The sequence below is a fragment of the Pelobates fuscus genome, chromosome 4 (assembly GCF_036172605.1).
Source record: "Pelobates fuscus isolate aPelFus1 chromosome 4, aPelFus1.pri, whole genome shotgun sequence".
Taxonomy (NCBI): Eukaryota; Metazoa; Chordata; class Amphibia; order Anura; family Pelobatidae; genus Pelobates; species Pelobates fuscus.
This window is the reverse complement of record NC_086320.1, coordinates 352,285,252-352,312,082: the sequence shown is the minus strand read 5'-3', so window position 1 is coordinate 352,312,082 and position 26,831 is coordinate 352,285,252. Positions and strand designations below refer to the sequence as shown.

Genomic DNA, 26,831 nt, shown 5'->3' with positions numbered 1-26,831 from the left:
GCAATAGGTAACAGCTATGTTAGCAGACATGGGTTTGAACAGACGAATTGAGTGAATTTCAAAGCTTGTGAAAGAAAGGGAAGGGGGGTGGGCAGGGTATTAAAGGCGCAGTGGGGTGAAAGCAGAAATCCTACACCACCACCTTTACTCTCAGCTTCTCTTGGGTTGTAGGTAAAGTGAAGCCATACCATACCATATATTATTCTTTTTGTGATTTGCACTGTTATTTATCTGATTTGTGTGGGTTTTGATCATACATTTGTTTTATATCCACTTATAAAAGTTCTGTTATTCGCACTTCTACCCGCAAGATGCAACCTGTTTTCTTTGTCTATACCAGCACAAACACCTCATACCAACTGTCAAGTTTTGATGGTTTGGGTTTGTTTTGCAGCCACAGGACTTGGGAAAATTTCAATCATTGAGTAGACCATGAACTCCTTTGTATACCAAAGTATTCTAGAGTCAAATGTAAGGCCATCTCTTGCGCAACAAAAAGAAAGATGTTATCTTTTTTCCTGCACAATTTTTGTAAAGGCAGTTTAGATCATTTATCCAATGTTGGTGGGTTTTATTACTTTATTTCATTATACTCATTAACATGGTGACATGGTTAAAGCCTCAATGGATGCGCGAACAGAGTGCAACGAACCCTGCCTATCGAGCCATACCATATTCGGGTTTGTCCTGCCTGACCCCTCAAGCTCCATCACCGACCGTATCCTCGGATGCATGCCATTTAATTATTCTTGTCAAGTGAGCAGCTTGGTAGTAACTAAGTAGGCTAGGTAATCCTAGCTCCACACACTTTAGGAAAAAACAGCTAAGAAATTTTAACCCAAGGTTTCTAGGCTTTCCAGATAAATGCAATTATAGCAGGTGTCAGTGCAGCAAAGCAGGCCCTCAGAATCTTTATAGGTATTGTTTGAAACAAGTATAATGCACGTGGTAGAGTCATCTAAACTGCACTGCACCTCCCAAAGACAATATATGTAGTATAGACCGTGCATTAAGATCCACCTGCAGGCGATTCAATAAGGGGGCAAAGTTCAATTGGTACAACAAAGTAAGGTCAGCAGGTACCCGAATGCCTAAGTATTTAATCTGTTTAGAATACCAATGAAACAAATAATTCCCTCGCAACTGGGAAGCTATAGTTTCTTCCTCTAAGCTTTTGTCCATTCTCATAGTTCTCATATTCTTTGTTTTTGTTGCACGAACTTGGATCTCACATAGTTAAAAGGGTAATCCAGACATGGTTCCCGTGCTCACTTCCTACAGGCTATACATGGCTGACGAGGCCCAAAGAATGCAGAATCGATTGTCCAGGGTTTCTGTATCTCTCACGCAGAGAGATTTTGCTGGCATTTTCATTCTGGACTGCCCTATGGGTGGGTTCAGTCTAATATGCTGTGGAACTGGTTAATAACAATAATAACAATTGCCTTACAAAAATATCTAAATCTCAAGAATCTACTTGTATAACGAAGCTGGTAATGTGGAATGGAGAATGGCTCGCTGTCACACAGACTGTATTGAGAGACCACTCTCTCGTGGGTTCTACCAACTTGGGAAGCTCATTGCTAGATACCCCTGGTGGTTTCTGTTGATTCCTTTTGTTATGTCTGCTGGGCTAGGAGCTTTTTTTTTTTTTTATTCTTTATTTTGGTTGTGCACAGAATGAACAAAGCAGCCGGCGTGTGCCACAAAAGTGACGTCCGGTAGAATAGGTGACCATTGGTATAGCATGTTATGGCATTTGATATACAGGCACATTTTTATAATAGTTATATGATCTCTAGAACAGTAGTTTAGGTTCACGTTTGGGTTTGAGTACAGTAGCATTCGTGGTTGGTGTGGAATACATAGACATGAATGAGTATGTGAGTGCTTGACATAAAACATGCTGGTGTAACTTGTGCGTGTACATTTAACAATTAACAAACAAGTAGGTTGAGCGACTATTTAGTAGCAATCTAACTGAGTTGCTGCCTAGTGGGTGCTGTACATGCTAGTTACTAAGATACAAGAAGAAACTGTATAGACATGCTAGCACATTTTGCTTAGTAATAAAGAGTGAACTGGTACATCTAACAATAGGAAAAGACAATGCACATTTGTATGTTGTAACGTTATGTGTAAGCTTACACATGAGAGCAATGCAAAGGGGATACTTTTCTATGTTCCTCTCTTTAGTGCCAGGGGAATCAGCAGTAGCCGGTGTAATCTGCAAAGAAAATGACTAGGAGAAGCACAGAGTCCTTTTAGTGAGAGTCTGCGTGAGGTAATGATCCCTGCGTCTCGAACAGGGTCGTAGGCCGTGGGCCTCTGTGTGGATCAGTCCGTTGATTTTCACCCGATGCCTTGTCTAGTGGCTTTGCTCGCGTAGTGGGGTATGTGCCCCATCGAGGTTCTCTTACCTGTAGGGCTGTAGCGGGTTCTCTTTTGCGAGCTTGTCCCGTGCCGGGGGGTTGGCCGCCTTTCTCTGGGCCTCAGGCTTCGCTCTGATTTAGGCCGCATGACCGGTAGAGGTTTCTCAGCGTCGCACTGGTGCCGGACAGGTACCGGTTTGTTTAGCTTGGTGCTCCTTGTTTGTTCCCGGTCACCCTGTGCTGCTAACATGTTCCTGTCTCTCGGTTTCGATTCACTTATGCTAGTTATAGCAGGAGCTCTTAGGATGTGCGACTGGCCATATTGGCTGTCAGGCCCCGCCCACGTTTTTTTATTTTTTACCACAAAGAGAAACTAGCAATATAGAAGATCAGTTTACACCCATCAGGGGTCCTGCTAAATCAGAGCAAGATTTTATAAAAAGGCATTTTCCAGTCAATGACACTGGGCAATTTTCAGCTCAGCGGCTTTATACAGAGGGATCTTTTGTCTCCTTGATTGCAGTCACCTTATCTAATAATATCATGAATGCAAACACATTTGTGGAGCTCCTGATGTTGGATGAGAAGGTGAGAACTTTGGCTATTACAATGCCAGAGGCAGGACATGATATTAACTTCAAATTTCACCAGCTGTGTGCAGAGGTCTGGCGATCAATGTCTCCCATCTAACCCGCTGTTAGCTGCAGTACAAGGTAACCCCAACAAGATAGAGACCATCAACGTGACCTATCCAATGTTCCAGAATACGACATTTCTGGGGACGTATCTTGGAGGAGTAACACTGAGCCCAGAACACATTGTACAGAGAGCCATTGCAATGAGATTAGTTTATTAGCTGAGAGAGGACAGTGATCAAGACAGAGATAACAGCTTGCTATGGATCGACCACTTCATCACATCCATTCCTAATGAACTAAAAGCATTAAATCTAAAAGATGTACAGGTAAGGTTATTTTTGGAAATAAGAATTTAGAAACACCATTATCTTAAGGAACAACTGTCACATAAATACTGTTTTTCATAAAATAATCCTTGAGGTTTTTAAAGGAAATAGATTTATTTTTTTCAATGAAGTATATGTAAAAAAAATTATAAAAAATGTATTCTTATCTTTGGTATATCACAGGATCATTTAGCCATATACATGAACCTTGGGTGAGACTGTATTTGAAAACCGACAGTCTCTATAGTCTTCCCTGCTTCACCTTCTGCACAGATATATGCTAGACAGAGGTAGGAATTAGGTTTTTTTTTTTGTTCTACATATACTTCTTTTAGAAAAAATCTATTTCTTTTCAGAAGTTGGTGGAATGATTTTTATATTAAAACATAGTTTTGAGGTAACAGTTGTCCTTAAAAAAAATAAATAAATATGGTACACACATGCACGGAATATTTTTTTTATTATCTGTATATTTGTGATGCATACAATTATATTATCTGAAATTTATATTACATATTTGCACAACTTTGCTAGAGTAAATATTTAAAATTTTACAATGATCATTGATGATGTACTTCTGTAATGTCAAATTAACAAATAGTAATGTCAAATTAATAGAGGCGCATAATGAATTGTAAATGTTTGTTGACAATTTTTTTTAAAATGACATTTAAGTAGAAGTAACCGACAAAAATCACCATCGCCGAAAAATATGCAACAAAAGTGATCAAATACAAACTGATTTAGTAAGCTGTCTTCTAGTGAGAAGATAGTTTGCTTACTATTAAATTAGTATGGATTTATAAAACTAAATTAATAGTGTTTTATGCTGTGTTCCTGGTTACCTCATTCTTTTAGTTTGCCTAAAAATGCATTTAGTTCCAAAAAAAGGATTAGATTTTTTTGAGGACTTCATACATTTTTGTATCACTTTAGAAACATTTGTTGCATTTTTTATTTTACATTTTATGTTCATATTTCCGGCTAATCCGTGGCAGCATAACATTAGGGTTAGCTCCCCCAACTTGGCTATTTAGGACAGGAAATAAATTATAAATAGGACATACCCTCTCTAAGTCTCTAGTCTTTTTTCCTGTCCTCTTGGTTGTGGAGAAGGCATCAGTTCAAAACATTACCTATATACATTTTTATTTTAGTTTAACTCGGCTAATTTTTATTTAGCAAAACCCAGGAGAGTTAAGCTTTTCTCTCTTGTAAGCCCCCAGTATGTAGCCCGTTTAAGAAACAGCTCCTGAGGGAAAGAATATCCTTAGTTACAGAAACCCCGTAAAATCCAGTGCATTAAGTAGTACACATTCAGCATTGGAAATTAAATATTTGCTGTGATCTTATGGGTAGCATTGTTTTAAGTGATACCTAAGCAATTTGGGAACATAATTCTGCTATGATCCTTTGGGTAGCGGTATAAAATGTGGAGCATTTTGGAGTGTATTTATAAGATATTTAGAAGAATATTTTTTTTTCTTAAATTTAGCTTGGTTCATGTTAAAAACGATGTAGAAATGTACTCTTTTTAATTCTAGATACATTCCAATATTTAATTTATATGGGGGACCTTATTTTATCATTATTACATTCTAGTTAATTACCTCTTTCCTGCTTCCAGCTTTATGTTCTGCCGCATTTCACACCAATTCGCCATCCTGTTTGGCGAACTTTTATGATTTCTACTTCCGTTTGGCAGAATTCACCTTGCTCCTTTGCGCATTCGGTTTCCAAAGGCAAATTCGATTCTCTGAATTCAAAGATGCAAATGTAATAGGCATGAATAATTCAAATACAGTGAATATTGGGGTCCGAATGAATGTGCATTCGATAGCTATTCGTGTTTCCTAAAGCTCAAATTTTAATGCAATTATTTAATTTAGATTCTGGTGTCCTTTATTCCCTCCTGAGCATGTGCATTAGCACAAATCTGTTGTGTAAGTTTCTAGAGGGCCTAAATTTGCAGATAAGCCTATTTATACAAAGTGGGCAGAGCCTACAGTGGAATACACTATGAAAATGGAAACAAAAAGCCTCCCACCTTCCGGACAACCTTTTCGAACTACGCGCAGTTACTTTTCAAAAAGTTCTGAGGGGGAAACGGGTGAAGATTAGAATAGACAAACGGACTGCCTGTAACATATTCTTCCTCACCTTGCGATCAGCGGCCGTGCGTCTGCATGACTAACACTTGCGACATGTTAATGGACGTCGGCCGTTGCGGATCCACGGCCAATTATACCCCCACGTCCGCTCACGTGAATGACAACGTTGGCGGGCACATGACGTCACACACGCACCGCGCGCGCACGTTTTGGGGTCAAAGAGCGATCCCGGCCAATCGGAAAGATAAAGCAGGTATAAAAACCTAGAATTACCTTTCCTCATTGCCCTGTCGTGGTTTCCCTAGTGGTTATCCGAGAGCGCATTCCTGATTCAAGTTTCTTCTGTTTTTTTTTACTTTGATTTTGACTTCCCTGTATTTCTGGTATCCCTGACCTCTGGCTTTCCTTTATTGATGTGTCCCTATCTGTGTCCCCTAACCTCAGCTAGCACCCTGACTATTCTTTGGTACATTAGTCCGGCCATTCTAAGGCCCGGTAATATGTTACCTATTAGTCATCTGTGTAACACAATTCTACGTGCTGGGTCATATAGTAATCATGACTGCCCTATATAAACAAACAAAGAGGTATCTGAAGCAAAGCCATCCTTCTGGAGCTAGAACCCATTATGTTATGGGCCCAGAAGATGATATTGGGGCTGGTAGCTGTGTATGTTCCAACCGAAGAAAATTTGAGGGCAGTTTCCTCAGTCGTCATTATGTAGATCCCAACGAAATGGCAATTGAATCCTCAGATCTTCCTCCAAACGATATATAATGTTAGAGCACTCCAGAGGTGGATCCAATGATAACTACATCAAATTCTCAACTTCCAACTTTCTTCTCCTGAACCTTCCATTCCAAGTCTTTGGTCACAGATGCCCTGTCCAACAGGTGGTCTTTCAGTCTAGCTTATGTCTTTCCTCCATTTCCTCTCATCTGGAAAACCTCAAAGAAAATCAAGCTGAAACGTCTTCAGGTTATAGCGATAATCCCATTCTGGCCTCACAGACCTTGGTTTCCACTACTCAAGTCCCTGGCAATCGCTCCACCCATAGAAACTTCCAAAGATCCAGAACCTTCTAATTCAATGGCCAACAGTACGCATATCTCCAAACAACCTTCATTTGACGGAGTGGAAACTAAATGGAGGAGCCTGGCTATTAAGGATTTCTTCCTGTCAGTAATTAACACCTTGTTGAAAATCTACCTCTTCTACATATTTTCACATCTGGACTGTATTTTTGGAATGGCTAAATAGTACAAGATTCTTGTTTTTCTCCTATAGTCTCCAATATTCTGAACTTCTTTAAAACAGATTTGGATAAATGTCTCATCTAAGTTCCTTACATTTACAGATTTCAGCCTTATCTGCCCTTACTGGAACTAGGTGGGCATTGCATAGCATGGTAACCCGTTTTCTTACAGCCATCAAGAAAGTGAAGCCTCCTATTAGATTCATTTCTCCACCTTGGGATCTACCTTTGGTTTTAAAGACTTTGACTCTTCCACCATTTGAAATTTTACAAGAAACTACGAATCAACTGCTTACCCTTAAATGCCTCATTATTTTTGCAGTCCCTTTAGGCAGAAGGGTTTCTGAAATTCAAGCCTTTTCTCCGGAAGAGCACTATACTGTGTCTTATCTGGATAGAGTGGTCCTGCATACAGTCCCAGATTTTCTGCTACAGGCGATGTCAAACTTCCAAAGTGATAGAACAATAGTATACACACTAAGAACAAAATAATTAATCTGCTAAATTGAAGGGGTCCCAGGTGTACCTCACTAACACCCAAAATAGTAAACAGTGAAACAGAAAAGTGGGAACCACATCCAATAAGCATACAAAATTGAGCTACAACCTGGAGAATAAAAAAACAGAGCTGAAGTATTCTATATAAGAATAATAGTGAATCTAGAATAATAAAAATACAAATCATAGCGTAACACAGTATAATAATAGTGAGAAATGTGGTGCTAGTTGCAAACTCACAAACAAAAACAGAAATCAGGCCTCTCACCCCCCTGGGGTATATGTGATAATGTAAACTTGATAGTAGATTCAAGTAATATGGATGTCTTCAAAGGAATGGATAAAAAGAACCATACATGGTGAAGTATGTAAGAAAAATACAAAATATATTTGTTTGATTGCACTTACAAACAGAAGGATGTAAACAGGCATATCTCCACTCCAAGTGGAACTAAACCGCAGCGTGGTGGAAACTGGCACCTGGGAAAAATTCCAACTTTGGCCGCAGGAAAAAAGAAGTACATAAAAAATAAATATAACAAAGAGGCCAATATCCAATGCGTTTCGTCCAAATAATATCGGGGACTTCTTCAGGGATATATGTTGTATCTTTTGATAGAAGAGCTTCTTATACCCGTAATAATTCCTCTTAAAGTCGTTCACCGGCGGCGTGCGTTCCAGGCTGGTGTGCGGCCCCCAAAAGAAATGCCACCCTTACTGACGCACTGCCAAAGTGGTCATGCTGGAGAATGTTGCAGGCAGCAGAACGTTCTCAACGGTGTCTCCATACTCTGTCACATCTGTCACATGTGCTCAGTGTGAACCTGCTTTCATCTGTGAAGAGCACAGGGCGCCAGTGGCGAATTTGCCAATCTTGGTGTTCTCTGGCAAATGCCAAACGTCCTGCACGGTGTTGGGCTGTAAGCACAAGCCCCACCTGTGGACATCAGGCCCTCATACCACCCTCATGGAGTCTGTTTCTGACCGTTTGAGCAGACACATGCACATTTGTGGCCTGCTGGAGGTCATTTTGCATGGCTCTGGCAGTGCTACTCCTATTCCTCCTTGCACAAAGGCGGAGGTAGCGGTCCTGCTGCTGGGTTATTGCCCTCCTATGGCCTCCTCCACATCTCCTGATGTACTGGCCGGTCTCCTGGTAGCGCCTCCATGCTCTGGACACTACGCTGACAGACACAGCAAACCTTCTTGCCACAACTCGCATTGATGTGCCATCCTGGATGAGCTGCACTACCTGAGCCACTTGTGTGGGTTGTAGACTCCGTCTCATGCTACCACTAGAATGAAAGCACCGCCAGCATTCAAAAGGGACCAAAATATCGGCCAGGAAGCTAGGAACTGAGAAGTGGTCTGTGGTCACCACCTGCAGAATCACTCCTCTATTGGGGGTGTCTTGCTAATTGCCTATAATTTCCACCTGTTGTCTATCCCATTTGCACAACAGCATGTGAAATTGATTGTCACTCAGTGTTGCTTCCTAAGTGGACAGTTTGATTTCACAGAAGTGTGATTGACTTGGAGTTACATTGTGTTGTTTAAGTGAGCAGTGTATATAAGTGAGCAGTGTATATACATATAATTTACTTGTATGATTATTGTTGATACTATGTAAATGAATGCATTACATCTATATTGATTTTTTTTTCATTTATGGATTATACTATTACTGGTGTATATAGATTGACATAATTTTTTAGATACATTGATCATGTAAAGATAATTTTTTATATATATTGATAACAGGAGTGCGGGTATTCAGCATATAACTGTGACGAATACCACTTATAGTGGGTTAGATACCTTTAGCACCCTTTCTTTATATACATGCTGTACAAAAATTCGTTACCCCTACATGCATGGACTGTAAAATAAAGACTCGTCAGAGCCGATCCTGGGTGGATGCGGACTGTCCAGGTGCCCTATAGATAGGCTCCACCCACCCAGGTATAGCCAACTGATCTCATTTGGCCATGCCCCCAACCCCACTGGGGGGTGGGGTCTAACAAGAGAGGTGGGATCTACCTGAGGGGTTGGAGCTGAGCCCTGCACGCCCTGCCTATCTGCAGAGCACCTGTTCCACAACCTCCCCAGGAACAGCTCTTGGACAAGTAAAATTTCTGTATAATCTATGCCTTTGCTATCAATTTCATATTTTGGATAAGATTTTCAAATCATTTAATATTCTTTGGATAAACTATCAAAATTATTTTTTCAAAATATTAAAATATAAAAAAATATATATAAATAAAATGTCAAAATATTATAAAAATAATTTTTCAAAATATAAAATCATTTTTAAAAGTGAAATTGTGAGCTGAAAAATTAAATCAAAGGCTATATAAATATTTGAACGTATATGCTGCAGTGTATAATGGAAAAATAGGCAAATAACCCTTTATATATATTTGTTTATTTTTTTTAAACCAGGTTTCCTATTTCACCTTAGTGTCCAGGCAGCAAGAATTTGAAGGCTCCACAACATCCGTGATCTCTTTATATTCCATCACATATTTTGTCACTATAACGTTTTCGATTATATCATGCCTCAGGTAACTATAGTTTTCTGAAAGCATATTCCATTAATAAGCTTTAGAGAGTGCAAATTGTTGTCTTGTGAGACTGTGTTTTTTGTTATTTTTTATTTCACTGATTATGTGTAACTACAGAAGAAACAAATGAGTTTAGTTATTTCTCCAGCTTGCAGTTTCTTGGGTTTTAAAAATGACTATATGGCCAAAATAGGAACATGCAAAATTCAATGTATCAAACTGAAATTTTAACAGATTTTTTTTTTTTATTGGGTCTCTGGGGCCTTGCTCCCTTTTGCAGATCACTAGTCACATGAGACAAGTATTTTGTGACTTTTAACTTTTTGTTTTATATGTAGGGGGCACAGCAAAAAAGTTAAAACAAAAAGGGATAAATATAACCTTAACGGAAAACTAAAGAGTATTCAGGTCTCCCCCTACTCCTCCCCCCGATAGACAGTAAAAGTGTTTTTTTTTGTTTTTTTTTTTAAAGAAAGCTTTACTTACTTTTCTCTAGTTCTAGGGCTCTCTCTTTGCTGCTTACCTCTCCTCCTCCCATGGTGTGGTCCAATACAATGCTCTTTATAGAAGAGCACTGGGTACCTCATATACATCCTAACATCTGTGCACCATACCAAAAAATACAATTTTTTTTACTTGTCCTCCAGCCCAAATTTACTAGCCCTCTCATGCTGAATGACCCCCCATACCCGTACTTACTATTTTATATTGAGACTTACCTACAATGTCAATTAAGAAATGGGTAAATCCTCTTGCCAGCCTTGGGAGCAACAAAGACCAGAGTCGTACCAAGGTTATTTGACACCCGAGAAGGGATTTTTGTGTGTATCAGTCTACTCCTGTTGTGTTTCTCTGCACCATCCATATCATCTTGTGTGTATCTCCTGACTCCTCTTGTGTGTGTCTTCTATCCCCCTCTTAACACTTTGTACATCTCTTAACCCACTCTTATACATAGTGTGTCTTAACTCCCCCATATCCTTTGTTACTCCTAATTCCCTTCTTACCCCCTGCATGTTTTTAACCCTCTTTTCCCTTGATTGTCTCTCAACCACCTCCTTAATTATTTTATGTGTCACTGACATGGAAAGCAGTTTAGGAGCTAGAACCCAAAAGCAGCAAACAATACACCCTTACAAGCACTACTTTAGGGAAAGCTGGAAGTAAGGGTAGGATCCTAGGAGATCTGTGGTGGCATTGCGGCTTTATCAAGTAAACAAAATCTAAGAGAGGTGTTCAAGAGGAGCAGAAAAAAATTGTGATATGGTCCAATGTCAGGGTAGGCAGAAAAAAAGTAAATAATGGGTAAACCAAGCCAAGTTCAAGTAGCCAGAAGATCCATTAATGCTGGGAGCAGGGTAGGACCAGGTATGCATTGCAGGAACAAGTGCACGATCTGGTTCTGGGTCAGGAACAGGAGCTGTGGACCAGTTAACCTTAGTCAAAGGCTCAGAAAAACCAGACAGTGGACTGAGCCTGCTCAGAGGGTCTTCCTGTTCATGAGGACAGCATATTCCTGGAGGTGGAGTTCCTGATCGGACAGGGAGTTCTGAGTAGCACACAGAAAGTGGCCAGAGTGGCTGTATATAAGGCTCAGTTCCCACCTCCTCCACTCCAGTTCCCTGTCTGATCAAACAGAGGAATATAAAGATCTTCAAGCAGTGAACTTCAGGGCATTGAGAAAATTAGATTTCATTAATAGCCTGCCTTAAGTGAGTTCATCTAAGAGACTGTCTGTCAGCCTTGCATGCATGCTCACCAGGCCGGCATAACTCCCCTATCCTTATAGGCCTGTCCCATTTCAGGGCAGCTGAGCGCTTCATCAACATCCCTCTTGTGGCACCGCCACCACCAGTTCTGCATCCACACTTACCAATGTTGGGATGTATGAAGAAGGTAAACAGACTCCTTGCCCTCCGTTTGTATTTTCTTGTAAGAAATGTATGCCTTTTGTCCTCAACTGAATGGTTTAAAAACACCTTTAACACACTGTATATTGTTTGATGTCTCCTTTTTATAGACTTGACTGTGTAAGAAGCAAAGTATGTGTTGCTGCATTTGGAGTAATTTCATCAGGGTTAGCCGTTCTGAGCAGTTTTGGCTTGCTCTTACTGTGTGGTGTCCCCAATGCCCCATTCCTTATTCTAGGTAAGTGCATGACATCATGATTAAGAAATGTATAGAGAGCACCATTAAGGAGATGCTGCCCCTTTAAATCTGTTTATTCTTAATATTTGTGACTGTGAAAGCCAAAATGCATCTCAGATTGCATGTGCCATTATACAAAAGAAACATGTTTATACAATTATAATTATTCCTAATCACAATAATACCATATTGCTTTAGGTATGGGAGATGGAAGTTCAGTCAGCTCATATTACCAGCCAATAAGAAAAATTCACAGGCACTCTAAATGTGAAAGCCGCAGGCAGATTTATTGCAACAAAATGCACAGCAACGTGTCGACCTAACAAGAGGTCTTTGTCAAGCTTGTTAGGTCGAAACGTTGCTGTGCATTTTGTTGCAAAAAATCTGCCTACGGCTTTCACATTTGGAGTGCCTGTGAATTTTTCTTATTGCCTTATCGTGTTGGGATTGCTGGTCCTGTTCCAGAGCACCCGTGGCCGTTGGGAGTGAGTGCGGTTCCTGCAACCAACCTTTGCCATATTACCAGCCAGGCATAAGTTCTTCGTCTTCTTGGGGGTTCATTTGCCCTAATATGCCTCATGAATCTGCAACTGAAGTGTAAAGTTATACCTTTACCATATGTATCATATTTTTAAAAATGTATTTTTTTTTGTCTAGGGGTTGGAGTGGATGATATGTTCATAATGATTTCCAGTTGGATTCAAACAAACGTTAAGAGTACACTTGAAGAAAGAATGGGCAACACATATGCAGAAGCAGCAGTCTCCATAACTATAACTACTTTAACTGATGTTCTTGCTTTCTACATAGGAATTATGACAACCTTTGGATCGGTCCAGTCTTTTTGTATTTATACTGGAACTGCCATATTATTTTGCTTCATCTATAATATCACATGTTTTGGGGCATTTTTGGCTCACAATGGCAGGCGAGAAGAGAGCAATAGACATTGGTTAGCTTGCACAAAGGTAGAAAAAAGTGTGAACAATGAAAGTTCTGTTCTATACAGAGCATGCTGTGTTGGGGGAGCATATGACCAAACCACGGGTAAAGAGAGAGAACACCCTGCTACCAGCTTCTTTTATAGATATTATGGACCATTCCTTACAAACATTTGGACCAAAGGTATTGTGGTGATACTCTATGGTGGATATCTAGCCATTAGAAATTATGGATGTTTTCAAGTAAAGGAAGGAATTAACCTGAGTAATTTAGCCCCTGACAATTCTTATGTAGCTCCATTTTATGAAAAAGAGAGAATACTTTTCAGAATATGGTCCGAGAGTTATGGTTGCGGTCACTGAAGACAAACAATTCCTATGTTAGCAAAACATTTTCTGAGTCATGGCTTAATGTATACGTTACTATTGCAGATCAATTAAGATTTAACATTGATCATCGTGTTTCTTTTATGAGTAATCTGCACATATTATTTCGATCTTCCCCAGATTTTTAACAAGATATTCAGATTCAGTCAGATGTCGTTCAGGCATCACGTTTTTTCATCCAAACTGTTAATGTAACCACTGCAGTTGATGAAAAAAATATGTTAAACCAGCTCCGAGACATTGCGAAGGACTGCAATATTCCATTATTGGTATATCACTCAGCATTTATATACTTTGACCAGTACACGGTCATTATGCAAAACACTATTCAAAATATCCTTGTGGCTGCCGCCGTTATGTTTGTTATATTGTTACTTTTAATTCCAAATCCACTCTGTGCACTGTGGGTGACTTTTGCAATTGCTTCTTTCATAGTTGGTGTCACTGGTTTTATGACTTTCTGGGGAATAAATTTAGATTGCATATCAATGATCAACCTTGTTATTTGTATCGGGTTCTCAGTTGACTTCTCAGCTCATATTTCATACGCTTATGTTTCCAACAAGAAACCAAATGCAAATGACCGAATTATCGATGCTTTGCAGTCCCTTGGTTATCCCATTTTGCAGGGAGGTCTATCTTGGGAGTGATTGTACTTTCAACATCTGAGAGTTACATCTTTAGAACATTTTTTTTTTTTTCATATAACTTTTTATTGTTTTGCAAGTTACGGGGTACAGAAAAGAGAGGGGGGGTACGAGGTTACATATCTCAGCAAGTTATACAATATGCGAACGTGTTATACAAAAATAAGATACAAATTATGCATTGCTATACAATTTGGGATGACACAGTGGGGTGGTAGTAGGGAAGCGAAGGCCTACAAGGCAAAGAGGGGTAGAGGGATAGGTAGGGTTAAACAGTGGTGGGTCGGTGTCTATACATCTCATGGTATGGCCATGTACATTGGTATTAACCTGATAAGTTATCTGTCGGATTTGTCACCCCCAACCACCTGGGTAGCCCTCGGTTCAAACGTGTGTTGGGGACATCCCAGACGACCGTTGGGGTCCGTCGGTATTGTTATCAATCGTACCTCTGAGCATTCGTTATGGGTTTGGTTTGTTCAATACTCTAGCATACATTGTCCGCCATGGTTGCCATGCGGTTTCGAACCGTTGTGTGTCTGCACTTTGGTGCGCTGTTATGCTCTCATAGATCTGATACTGTTGGATCTTGTCCCATAACTGAGACTTGGATGGGCAGGCTTGTGATTTCCAGTTAGTTGCTATAAGATTCCTAGCAGCCAATAGTATGAGAGCACTTATTTGCTTGTGTTCCCTAGGAATCCTGGTCGGGAATATAAGCAGGAGGTACATTTGGGGATTCGGAGTTAGGCTCCCTACGCCCAGCGACTCCAGCAAACTCCGGACTTCTGTCCAGAGGGGCTGAATCACTGGGCACGACCACCATATATGGAAAAATGTTCCAATCTCCTTGGAGCACCTCCAACACGTTGGCAGCACAGTAGGGTAAATTTTGTGTAGTCTCAGTGGCGTCATATACCATCTGTAGAGCAGTTTTCTTTTTTTTTTTTTTTGTAAATATGTTTTTATTGAAAGCATATCATCATTTTAGGTATTTTCCACAATGAACAATGTGAGACTCGCAGGTCTCTCGAATCACCTGAAATTGCATGGACGCGCAGGTCCAGCTGTCGGTTTACATATAAGCAGATAAACAATTGAAACCAGCCGTATGGCTTTGAACAAAAGTCTAATTCGGCATATTTATATCCCCATCGTAATTACTAAGAGAGAGTGAATGAATCGAGGGTTAAACATACAGGTTCTAGGTCTACGCAGTGCGCTCTGGATTGTAGGCCTAGTGCCGTTCCGTTTGTATATGGAACGAAGGCTTAAATACCTGGGAGGCAGGATCACGGATACTATTGTTTAATACTAGACTAAAGTATTTGTATTTGTATGAATGGATTTTCGGGGGAAGGGGCAGCATAATCATCCATTAGTCTGGATACCGAGTGGGGAGCCGAATGAGTGGATAAACAAACCCCCAATACAACGAAACAAGAACCGTTCAGAACTTCTACTGGCCTGTACCCTGTCTGAGTCACAGGCACTTGTTTTCGGCCACAGTACCTAAATATGGTGCATTCTATATATGTTCTGATAGAGCAAACAAGTTGCAGAAAGTACGAGCAACTAGCATTTAGCATTCTAAGATATCATTTATAGCTAGTTCAAAAGTACACGGATACTGGCGCACTTCCACCCCCTATCCCCGTGAGGCCGTAGGCTGTTTTGGGTACCGCATAAAGCCGCACCCCATCGGGCGTCGTAGCCCCACTTACGCCCCCGTGGGGCTGGTCCCCGCCCAGCTCCCCGGGCCCCCGATCCCTCGCTCCGCCTGGACCGGACATGGGGTGGGGTGGGTGGGATAGGGTGTGGGAAGGAAGTACTGAGTTTTGAGCCGAGTGTGGATTATCCCGTTAGTCTCCTAGTGTCTCCTCCTGGGGATCGTCAGTTCCTCCCCCCATTTGTAAATGCACAGTCCGAAATGCCTCTGTACCCACCCGTGTCAACCAGGGTGCCCATGTGTCTAAGTATGTCTGCATTCGGTCTTGGGCTGAATACCAGCTTTCCTCTGTCACTCGTAACTCCTCCATTCTAGTAAACCACAGGGAGAGCGGTGGGGTTGTGTCTTTTTTCCAGTGTAAAGGAATTAGGTGCTTTGCGACATTAAGAATTCGGATGGTCAGGGAGCGTTTGTATCGTGGCGTGGGGGTTGTCGTGTGGTGTAGGAGATACGGGGCGGGCTGGAAGGGTGGGGCGTTGTCCGTGAACAGGGCCACTATGGCAGCTATTTTCTCCCAGAACGGTACTATGAGTGAGCATTCCCACCATATGTGGAGGAAGGATCCAACCCCTCTCCTGCACCTCCAACATAGGCCGTCCGTGTCTAAGTGCATTCTCTGTAAACGTTCTGGTGTCAGGTACCATTGTGTGAGGACCTTGTAGGCCGTTTCCTGTGTTTTGCTAGCTATTGCGCAGTGGTGTACTAGGTCACAGATCTTGTGCCACTGGGTCTCGGTGAGTATTTCTGCTATGGCGGTCTCCCATTTGGACATGAAAGGGGGTGGGGGGTGTCCCTGTTGTCGTTGTAGCATAGAGTAAAGGAAGGATACGCTATGGGGCAAGGGCTCCGGGTCCTGGCACAACTGTTCGAATGGTGTAAGGTCCCTGTATACGTCGGGGTGTTGTGGTATGGCGGTGATGTAGTTCTTAATTTGGGTGTATCTGAATGTCGTCATGAAGGGGTGGGTAGGTGTGCCCGTTAGCGTCTGTAGGGGCAAGATTTTCCCATTGGCCGTCATGTCTCGGAGTCTGGGTAAGTTTTGTGGGAGGACGCAGCGGAGGTTTCCTGGTCTTGCCCCCGGTTCAAAGTCCGGGTTGTATACCAAAGGTAGCAGTGGGGATGGGAAGGAGGAGAGGCGTAGTTTCCTCGCTTGTGAGTGCCATAAGGTTAGAGTGGCGGCGATGAAGGGTTGTTGGTGCACTGACCGCCTACCAATCGAGGGGTCCAACCACAGAAGGGCCGCGAGGGGCCTGCCTGCGTGATGTGTTTCGATGGCCTTCCAGGGTTTGCTGATTCCCTCCTTTGCCCATTCCAGGGCCCGTTGCATGTGGCATGCTTGGTAATACAGTTTGAGGTCAGGAACTGCCAGGCCACCTGCCGTTTTGGGGAGTGTGAGTTGTGTGTACTTGAGTCTGGGTTTAGTGCCTTTCCAGATAAATTTAATGAGGAGGGTTCGGAGTGCTGAGAAGAAGGTGGTAGGAAGTGAGATTGGTATTGTCTGAAATAGGTACAGTACCCGTGGGAGAATGTTCATTTTGGCGATGGCAACCCTGCCAAGCCAGGAAAAGTGAGGTGTGGCCCATTCTGTCAGATTCTTCCGTATGGTTCCCAGCAGTGGGGTGAAGTTAGTATGGTAAAGTTTGGAGAGGTCGGCCGTGAGCCTCACGCCCAGGTATTTAATCGCGGTGTCTTGCCATTGGAAGGGGAAGTTTCGTCGGATTTGGTCTGCCCTCCCCCTGGGGGAGCCAATGTTGAGGATAGAGGATTTAGCATAATTAATCTTGAGGTTGGCGATTTGGCCGTATGTCTTAAACTCAGCCATGAGGTTTGGGAGGGAGATTTCTGGGTTAGTGATGAAGAAAAGCATATCATCCGCGTATGCTGCGATTTTGTGGTGGTCTGCCCCCACCGTCACCCCCGAGATATCTGGGTTGTCCCTTACTGCTTGTAGGAACGGCTCCAGGGCCAGGATGCATAAGAGTGGCGATAGGGGGCAGCCCTGCCTAGTTCCGTTCCTAACCGGGAATGCATCTGTATAGACCCCGTTTATGCACACCCTGGCCGTGGGGGAAGAGTAAAGAGATTCTATCCACTGGCGCATATGGGTCCCCAGGCCGACGTGTTTCAGTACCGAGAATAGGTAGTCCCACGCCACCCTGTCGAAGGCCTTCTCCGCATCCGTAGAGAGGAGGAGAAGGCTCTCCGGAGTGCGCTGCGCGTGGTGGATCAGAGAAAGGGCCCGGACCGTATTATCCCTGGCTTCCCTGTGGGGGACGAATCCTACTTGGTCGGGAGAGATTAAGTCTGGTATGTGTGGGGTCAACCTCCTAGCTAGTATTTTAGCGAACAGGCGTAGGTCGCAGTTAAGTAGCGATATCGGTCGGTAGCCCGTACACCGTTCGGAATCCCCCCCCTCCTTTGGCAATAGGACAATGTTGGCCGCCAGTGTTTGCTGGGGGATGGCATTTCCCTCTGTTATGGAGTTGAAGGCCGAGACATATTGGGGGGACAGTGTGTCCAGGAAGGTTTTATAGTATTTGAGGGGGAGGCCATCTGGGCCCGGGCTTTTTCCTATCTTTGAGGTTTTGATGGCCATGGCCAGTTCCCCCTCCGTCAGGGGCGCCTCCAGGGCCTCCGCTGCGTCTGGGGAGAGTTTTGTCTTAGTGTATTTAGTGAGGTATGCGTTCATGCGGGTCTTTCCCAGTTTCGGGTCTGCTCGAGGGGCGTGGGGAGGGATCGCGTAAAGGTCCGTGTAGAAACGGGTTACAGCTGTCGCGATTTGGTCTGGCATGTGGTGCAATTGGCCTGTGGCGTCGCGCATTCGTGCAATATATGTCATGGACCGTTTTTTATTCATCATTCTGGCTAGCAACCTGCCGCACTTGTCTCCTTCCATGTGGAAAAGAGATTTAGTGCGTTGGAGGGCCCTAGTGTACGATTGCCGCAGGACCCGTGCTAGTTCTTCACGGGCTGTTGTGAGTTCCTGGAGAAGCGTGTTGTCTAGTGTCCGTTTATGGGCTTGTGTTAGGGTCCCTATCTTGGCGGTTAGTTCTCGGATCGTATGTTCCCGTGCCTTTTTCAGGGCAGAGGAGTGTGAGATAAGGATCCCTCTAATCACACACTTGTGGGCCTCCCATGTCAAGAGGGGGGACGTGTCTTGTGGTAGGTTCTCGGCGAAGTAATTCGTCAGGGCTTGTTGTACGTCTTGGGCCACCTGCGGGTTGGATAGAAGATTTTCGTGGAGCCGCCATGTCGTGGTTTTGGGTTTGTGTAGTGGCGATGTGAGTTGAATCGTGAGTGGTGCGTGGTCGGACCACATTGTCCCCCCTATGGCGGAGTCCCGCAATCTGGGTAGATAGTAATATGGAAGGAAGAAGTAGTCGATGCGTGTGTAACAGTCATTCGGGGTCGAGTAGAAAGTGTAGTCCCTAGCCGTCGGGTGGGTCGCCCTCCAGCAATCTGTAAGTCTGTAATGGTGGAGAAGTGTACGAATTTTGAGCAGTGTGTGGGGGGGTGTCGATGAGTGGCCCCTGGATGCGTCCATCGTCGGGTGTAAGGCGATGTTGAAGTCCCCTCCCAGGACCAGACAGCCTGTCGCGAAGTCGTGGAGGGCCCGGAGTGTGACCCGAAGGAATTTGTCCTGTCGCGTGTTTGGGGCATAGATGTTGGCAAACGTATAGGTTTCGTCCAGGATTTTACCCCTAACAAATACGTATCTGCCCGAGTTATCCGTCATGGTCGCGTCGGTTATGAAGGGTATGGATTTGTGTAGGAGTATTGCTGTGCCCTTAGATTTCCCGTCTGGGTTATTGCTGTAGAAGCCTTGGGTGTATATGTGGTTACAGAGTTTCGGAGCAGAGTCAGTTTTAAAGTGGGTTTCTTGGAAATAGACCACATGGGCTCTGTTTTTTTGGCAGAGGCGTAGTGCGTGTGACCTTTTTTCGGGGGAGTTTAGGCCCTTTGCATTCAGGGATAGGAAGTTAAGTGGGGCCGGTGCGTATTTGGGTGCGGGTGTAGCCATATTGTCAAGTCCCACGAGTGTCTGATACGCCCCGGTCTGTGGGGGCAGGTGAGGGCCCAGGTAGGTAGAGCTCGGTCTGGGGCAGGCAGAGCGGAGCAGGGTGGTGGGTACCCCTGTATGGTGGGGCACAGAGGGGGCCGCCCTAATAATGGAGCAGAGGCACCGGTGTCAGGGGGGTAGAAATCCCTGGCCCGGGGACCGGAGCGGGGGACAGCCTCCCTATACAGATGACACCGACCTCACGGGGCGTGGAAGGCGCCTTATCGACCAGCCAACAGAGGTGGCTGCGGATCGCAGCAAACACTAACAACTGTAACCCAAACCTGGGAACACTTCTGTCGTGTCCCCGGTGTGAGTCCCCCAGAGTATGGTCAGGTTCCAGCCGGAACTGTGACCTCTCGTTGGTACTTTTGTGTGTCTGCGGGAACTCACCCCCGGGTCCCGACCTTGTCTAGGCTGAAGGGAAGGTGTACGAGCCGACCCAGGGCCGGACCCCCCTTCGACAGCTCATACGCCTAGGATGTTGACAACCCCTCCCCCCAACCCGCCCCCCCATGTGCACCAGTGTAGCCCCGTGGCACCATCCCTCCATCCCCAGAAGCGGTATGGAAAGCCAGTGTCCCCCCTGAGGGTAGCCCGGTCACTGTGTCCCCTTCTGGGTTCCCCCATCTTTTTGGAAGTGGGTTGTATCGTCCTGGGGTCAGCGTGTGCAGGTGTTAATACAATGGTAAATATACAGCTGTACCCTAGAGTAGTATATTCTGACACCTGTGTTGCAAACTAGCCAATAGACATTTTGGACTTGCGTACGTGCCTAATCTGTGGTGTAGATAGTGGACAAGTTTAGTATGTGCAGGGGCATAGACCATGTTATACACAGTACCGTGGACAATTGTAACATGCACAGAAGTGTATGTAGGGTGATTTACGGACCAGGGGGTACTGGTAGCATGTGTAGGCACATATACCCAGTGGTCCGTGCAACGTAGTAAGCCATTCTAGCATAAGCAGGCGTATGCACCGAATGATATAGAAGTAAAGCAATTAGAGATAGTACAGAAGCGAGTCAAAAGAAACCCTATAAATAGGGGGACCAGCTCTTAGCTCCTAAACAAGATATACCATGCAATTGACAATGTTAGCGTGCGCGGGCGTGTGTGCAGGGTTATACACCCACCTAGGAGCATCTGGAGCGTGCGCAGGCGTGTATATAGCGGCCGGTACAATGCAGTAGACAGTTTTGGTATGTGTGGGCGCCTATGCCATGTTACGTGCCCTGCAGTGGGCGGTTGTAGTGTGTGCGGGCGTATGTGCAGTGGTTTGCAGCGTAGAGGGTGATTGTAACCTGTGCGTGCGGGTATATGTGGGATGTACCATGCCGCCAATAACTATAGCATGCGCTAGCACATGTGGGGGTAAATACAATGCAGCGGACAGTTTCAGCATGTACATGCGTGGGTGCCATACGAGACACAGCGCAGTAGGCGCTCCCAGTGGGCCAGTGCCAGCCTTTGTGAGCACTTCCAGGTACCACAGTCCCTTGGGTCACGTCCCCCAACCCACCCCTTCCCAACGGGGTAGCCGGGGCCCTCATGTCCATGGTGACACTTTTGTAAGTGAGGGCTGTAGGTGGAATGTGGCCCAGCCTCTGTTCATGCAGCCCGGCAGGGGGTGCTGCGCTGAGGGGTGTAGGGGCAGAGTGCCATTATGGAGTGTCCAATCCGTGGGTTGGCCAAGTTTGTAATTGGGGATAGTGTCCAAGTCCTGTAGCGGGGCTATTTGTGCCTTATAGAGGGCCAAACCGGTGCAAGGCGGCCTGGCGGGTGCAGCGTGGGGGGAAAGGGGGAAAAGTCATGCCCTCTAACGGGCGGTACCTGTAGGCCTAGTGGCCTCCTGGCGTCCCCCTCGAGTGCGTTGCGGCAGCGCCGGTCTCGGATAGGGGTTTCTTGCTGTGGTATAGATGTCCAATGGGTCAGGCCATCTCATGTTGATGGCGGGCAGTTGGAGCTCCGTGCCCAGTGCTATGTAGTCGCTGTGTGTGCGGACCAGGAATGGGCCTCTTGGCGTGTGGACAAGTAGTCCTGTGGGCATCTGCCATCTGTACCGGATCTGTTGTGCCACCAATACTCTCGTGAGTGGTTTCAGAGCGCGTCGGTAGGTCAGAGTAGCCGGCGATAAATCTGGAAAGAGTTGCAGGTCTTGATTCCGGTAGGTGAGCGTTTGCTGGCCTCGTGCGTGTTTAAGGATAGTCTCCTTTAAGGCAAAATTCGCCAGGCAGCAAATTACATCCCTGGGTGGGCTATCCGGCGGGCCCTTAGGGCGGAGGGCTCTATGAGCTCTTACAAATTCTATAGGTGCCTGGTGGTCACGGCCTAGGATCTCATTAAATATTTCCAGGAGCCAGTCCTGCAACTGCTGGGGGGAGTCCTCAGTCTCAGGGAGGCCGCGCAGCCTTAGGTTATTGCGGCGCCCCCTGTTGTCCAAGTCCTCAATATGCAGGGCCATGCCACGTACCTGTTCAGATGAGGTTTCTGCAGCCTCAGCTAGTGTGGTCTGAGCCTCTCTCAGGCTGTCACAGGCTGCCTCCACGTGGCTCACACGGTCTTGCAGGCCTTGTATGTCAGCCCTCAGTGCCTGGATGTCTTGCCTTATGTTAGTTCCCAGCTCCGAGGTGGCCAAGCGGAGGTCTTCTTTGGTGGGCAGAGCTCTTAGGAGGTCCAACCATGGGGGTTTTTCCTGACCTCCCGTGTGCAGGTCGGATGCCGGCGATGAGGGCGCGGAATCTTCCGACGCCATTGAGCTGTCGGCGCCATGCGGCTGCGTCGCGAGGTCCGCGGGGGTCACCAGGAACTGGCGCAGGGACGAGGTGAGCTGCCCCTTCTTCGGCTCTGGGGTCTTCCCGGTCTGTGGGGCCCTGTTAGATCTCCCCATGTCGGCAGCGTAGCGGGTAATCGTGCTGGTAAGTCGGGACCCGGGCGGAGAGGGAAAGTTTAAGCGGCCATGTTCGTCGGCTGCCAAGCCACGCCCCAAAATAACACTCCGTAGAGCAGTTTTCTATGTGCTTCAATGTGTGTGTAGCATTTAGTGAGTTTAGAGAGACCATTGAGGGCCTGAACCCAATCCTCAGTGGATAAATTGAGGGAGCAATCTTCCTCCCATTGCTTTTTACACTGGGGAGTTTGACGGGGGACCACTTCTTCCCACATTTTATAGCAGAGGGAGATAGACTTGGGTTTGCCTGGTACGGCCCAGCATCTTTCTATAATTCCCTCTGTTGAAGGGATTTTCTCACGGGTATCGTCGTGTTTTTGTACATGAGTCAGTATGGTACCTTTAAGTCTGAGGAATGTGAATAGTTCCTCCGGTGGTAGGTGCCATTTCGCTTGTATGTCAGCGAACTGTATAACCTCCCTGTCCTCCAGCAAGTGTTGTATGTTGGTGATACCAGCTTTAACCCACCTAGTTAGAGGTAGGTGCGGTGAAGTGGCTTTTAAAGCCGATAGTGGTGCCCTGACGTGATACAAGGTTTTACATCCTAGCGAGGACATGAACGTGTCCCAGATGCTGAGTGTGAGAGTGGTGGTTGGGTACAGGGCTAGTCCGGGGGTTCTCAGGTGTTTGGGTGTCCACAGGGTGTCAACCATGTTCCCTCCCTGAACCTGTTTGTTCTCCATATCTACCCAGCTCAACTCTCCTTTAGGGGAGTGTAGTAGGATCCCGGCTGTTAGCGCCGACGCTTTGTAGTATTGGGCTATATTCGGTAACCCCACACCCCCTTGTTTGACTTGTGTGTACAGGAGTTTGGCAGGGATCCTAGGTCTTTTATTGTCCCATATAAAGGCATTACATGTTTTTTGTAGGGTCTTGAGTATGGGTTGTGCTATCTTTAGGGGAAGCATGCGAAAGATGTATAGGACCTTGGGCAATATGGTCATTTTGAAGGCGTTAATCCTTCCCAACCAAGAGATATGTGTATGTTTCCATTTCAGTGTCTCCGTTTTGCACATGTTGGGGAGAGTTGAAAAATTTAAGCGGGCAGTTTTGTCAACCGAAGGCGCAATTTTAACCCCCAAATATGTAAGAGAGGATGACCTCCAATCAAATTGGTGCTTGTCTTTTAGAGCTGTTATGCGGCCTGAAGGCAGGTTAACTGGTAATGCCTGGGTCTTGTCCTGATTTAATTTATAGTGGGAAACCAGGCCAAAGTCTCTAAGGGTATGTACCAGGTGGGGCAGTGAATGTTCCGGGTCTGTTAACGTCACTAGGACATCATCGGCGAATAGAGCCAATTTGTGTTCCTGGCCTAGTACATGTATTCCTTTGATGTTTTGATGACTGCGGATCTTTTGGGCCAAAGGTTCTAGTGACAGGATATATAGGAGGGGGGATAGAGGGCAGCCCTGGCGTGTCCCATTGGTGATATGGAATTTGTCCGAGATGAAGCCTCCACTAGAAACCTTGGCAGCTGGCGTGCTATACAGTGCATTGATACTTGTGATCATTTCTGGTGGGAACCCATATTCTTCTAAGACTCTAGACATGTATGTCCAATTAAGGCGATCGAAGGCCTTCTCCGCGTCCAGCGCAAGGAGAAGGCCCTCTGTGTTGCTCCTATCCATACATGCCAACGTGTTTAGAATGCGTCGGGTGTTATCCGAGCCTTGCCGGCCGCGGACGAACCCTGATTGGTCGTTATGCACTAGTTGCGTGAGGAAGGGGGCTATTCTATTGCTAAGTATTTTGGCGTATATTTTGGCGTCTCCATTCAGCAATGATATGGGTCTGAAATTTTTGCACTGTGTAGGTGGCTTCCCGGGTTTAGGGAGTGTGGAGATGTGGGCCAGGAGAGTTTCTTCTGGTAAGGCACCTTTGTTGCTACTCTGCCTATATAATTTTAGCAGATGAGGTGAGAGGACAGCTGCAAACAGCTTATAGTACGTATTTGTGAGTCCGTCAGGTCCTGGTGACTTGCCTGTGGGCAACGCCTTGATCACTGCCGAGATTTCGTCCAGTGATATAGGCTTCTGCAAGGCCTCTATTGCGGTTGGGGTCAGTGAGGGTAGGTGTAGGTCCGATAGGAAGCTGTCTATGTCTGTTTTTGTCGGGACTATAGTTGTTCCTTCGTGTTGAAGGTTATATAGTTGACCATAGTACTTTGCAAAGGCATTTACTATCCCCTGTGGGTCAATGATTTTGTGGTTGTTGCTATCTTGTAGGTAGGCAATTCTGGAGGCGACAGTTTTTTGTTTTATTTGTGCTGCTAATTTGGCTCCCGCCCTGTTCCCTGCTGCGAAGAATTTGTGTTTTGATTTTTGTAAGAGGTAGGTAGTTTTAGCCAATTCAATATCCCTCAACTGGGATTGGAGTGCCAATAGTTTTCTCTGTAGTGTGTTATTGGGTGATTGTTTGTTCTCGTGTGTGAGAGTTTTAATCTCATTGACTATAGTCAAGTATTGCGCTTGGCGTACTTTTTTGGTGTGGCTAGCGTGCTTGATAAAGCTTCCTCTAATGACCGCTTTATGAGCTAGCCAGACGTAGTCTGAGTTAATGTCCTGTTGATCGTTGTCTGTAAAATAGTTCTTGAGGTCTGTTGTTATTTGTTTGACTATGTGTGGCTGTGTTAGCAATTTGTTGTCTAGCCTCCAAGATGTTTGGCCGGTATTAGGGAATCTCTCTTTGAGTGTTAATGTGATAGGAGCGTGGTCTGACCACGTGATGTCTCCAATTTCTGTGTCCAGTATTTTTGTGAGGGAGGTGGTCTTTATTAAGAACCTGTCTATCCTGGAGTAGCTGTTATGTACCGCAGTGTAGCAGGTGTAATCTGTTTCAGTGGGGTGTGTGATTCGCCAAGGGTCTACAAAGTCATGTGTTGCTTCTTGAATGTTACGTGACTGTGTGAGCCGCCTCTTGGAGGTGGTCGTTGCCACTGTTTTCGAGGCTGATGAGTCTCTAAAGCTATCTAGAAGAAAATTGGTGTCGCCTCCAAGTATTACCTCCCCAAATTTATACAGATTCAATAATGCAAACATTCTTGACATAAACTCCTCTTGGTTATCGTTAGGCCCATATATGTTCATTAAGGTGAAGGGGTTGTTGTTGAGATGGCATTGTATTATCAGGTATCTACCTTTTTTATCAGTGATTTTTCGGATCAGTTCAAAAGTGGTTTGTTTGCTAATTAAAATGGACACTCCCCTCTTTTTTGTGGAATAGCAGGAGTGATGGTCTATAGGAAACCAGGGTGAATTGAATCTGGGGCGAGATCCCCATTTAAAGTGGGTTTCTTGAAAGAAAGCGACATGCGCCTTCTGATTTTTGGCCTCTAGCAGTGCCAATCTCCTCTTATTGGGTGTATTTAGCCCTTTTACATTAAGAGAAAGTACCTTGAGGGACATGTCACCAGTGGTAACTCTAGGCTCGTTGTCTACCTGAGCTTTTTGACAGCGTCGTCGGAGTGTGTGGGCGACACTGGTGGGGGGGGGGGGGGGGAGGGTTAGGTAGCACTATATGACAGAAAAACGTGAACTATATACAAGCCCGATAGCCAGGTGGCTAGTGCAGAAATCTGCTGACGGGTAATAAAGTGGCTTAGTACTTAAGCCTTGTGGGGTACCGTGGGCGCTGTCGTTGCGTTACTAATGGGGTGTGCACACGTGGGGAAAAGCTAAAATAAAGATAACTCAAATTAGTGGGTGTGCTCCACTGGTAACACTCTGTATCAGAAATCTCAATTCTTAAAGAAAGCGAAATATTCAATATTATAACAATATATAACTAATAGTTGTAACAATCATATATGATCAGCCGCCTCGTGTGGACTCTCGGCTGTACGACACCATGAAAGTGAAGACAGGTATGAGGGTGCACAGGGGGTATTTGCGTGTGTAGCCTCTGTTAACCTATACATATCTGTGGTTTATCAACGATGGGCAGGAACGGTGCGCCCCAAGTTGTCGTCTTGTCGCTGGTATATTTCTGGAATGTTCATGTTGTGCCAAGGGAGCGAGTTGTGGCCTTTTGTCTGCTTTCGGGGTGGCGATGTCGTCGGGGATCTGGAGATGCCCGGTGGTGGTGGTACAGGAATGTCCCATTCTTTGAGTAGTCTCGCGCCGTCACGTGGCGTGGAGATTATCTTGTCGGTTCCATTCCTTTTAAGTAGCAATTTCGTAGGGAATCCCCATTTGTAAGGGA

At 45.1% G+C, this 26,831-nt stretch overlaps 1 pseudogene; it reads left to right on the top strand.

The window, feature by feature from the left end:
* The first annotated feature begins 1,510 nt into the window (after window positions 1–1,510).
* Window positions 1,511–26,831, top strand: part of LOC134609485 (patched domain-containing protein 3-like) — a 28,547-nt pseudogene continuing 3,226 nt past the window's right edge.